General features: G+C 36.4%; 1 pseudogene; it reads right to left on the bottom strand.

The window, feature by feature from the left end:
- Positions 1 to 515: 515 nt before the first annotated feature.
- On the bottom strand, positions 516 to 1,460 carry LOC129245520 (uncharacterized; annotated as a pseudogene).

Here is a 1,460-nt window from a genome sequence, read left to right as displayed (position 1 = left end):
TTGTATAGCTGCAGCTACAGCAGCGATCGTTTCCTCCGTCCGAACTGGTGGGTGTCGATGATAAGGCCTTCTTGCGACTGTTCCTTGCTCAGCAAAATTATTCACCAGTCTCATTATGGTCCATCTGTTCGGGGGATCGCCGCCAAACATCCGCCTGTACTCTCTCTGTATTCAATTTTTTTTTGGTAGCGGCTTTCATCAGCCAACCTGTATAAAGCAATTGTTAACCCAGCATGCATTTAACTTAGGTTTTATAACTCGTACTATTTATGAAAATGTTGTATTATTGTAAAATTTATAAATAACCCTGGCGAAATTTTTTTATTTTTATAAACATTTTTTTAAACATTTTTTTGTTTTCCATTTTATAAAAATCTTTTTGTGCTTATAATATAAAATTTTTTTTCGTAATAGTCAAGTTTGTTTAAGAAAAAAGTCAATACAAATCAATATCTAATAAAACAACAAAACACAAAAATTTGAACATTAATTCTTTAACAAAAACATACATAACATCATGTGAACTAAATAGCTATGGCTTTTTTAGTGCAAACAGACCAGATAAAAAGTTAAGAGCCATTCCAACAGATTTCAATATTTTGACGCAGTCGTTTGGATTTTGAATACCAATAACTTTTAAATCATCCACAGTTAAAGTAGAAAATACATCCAAATAGAGAATTTCTTCCCGTTCGAAGATTGTCCAATACTCTTGCATTCCAACGCGCGCCAATAACTCATAGATTGAAGGATTTGCCATTGGTGACAAACGATTCCATACCCAATTGAAAACAGATGACATACGCGAGTCTACTTCATCGCCCGGTGCATCATCGAAAACCAGTTTGGGTGGTCTATGACGACAAATATCTCCATGATGGCTTGTAGAAGAGGAACATGAAGAACTCGAAGAGGACAAATCCGAATTTGTTGCGTTTGAATCATTATCATCAAGACGCTTCCCGCCACCACAAGAGGAATCGAAAGTTGACTCATATTTCGGTGGTTTGCTATTGCTCATACCCCAATTTGTATAATTATCTGGTCCACTGTTAGAAATCATACCCGAATTTTTTTAAGAAGTAGATCGCGCGGAAAGTTTTCGCGTTCTAATAGCATTTTCAGATTTGACATTTTTCGTGTTCAAATATGTTGGTTGTTGATTGGTGTATTTACATGGATTCACATTTATACCACCAGCCAGCCCAGCTGGCGAGGATCTAGAAGTTCCTTTAGTGCGTTGTGCTTCAATGGCTTCAATGAATGGTTTAAGCGAATCGTCACCACCTAAATTAAAACTAAATGCAGTATTCGTAGCGAACGGCTTGAGGGGCATGAGGGGAGATTTTGGATCTCGATAAGCACGACTAAATGCGCTCATTCCTTTTAAAAGCCAATTATTAAAATGTGACACAAAAAATTTGACGGTTTACAAAGAAGACAAAGCAAGAACTGTTAAC

Source organism: Anastrepha obliqua, chromosome 4 (assembly GCF_027943255.1).
Source record: "Anastrepha obliqua isolate idAnaObli1 chromosome 4, idAnaObli1_1.0, whole genome shotgun sequence".
NCBI lineage: Eukaryota > Metazoa > Arthropoda > Insecta > Diptera > Tephritidae > Anastrepha > Anastrepha obliqua.
The sequence above is the reverse complement of the archived record's forward strand: the minus strand, read 5'-3'. Positions and strand labels throughout refer to the sequence as shown.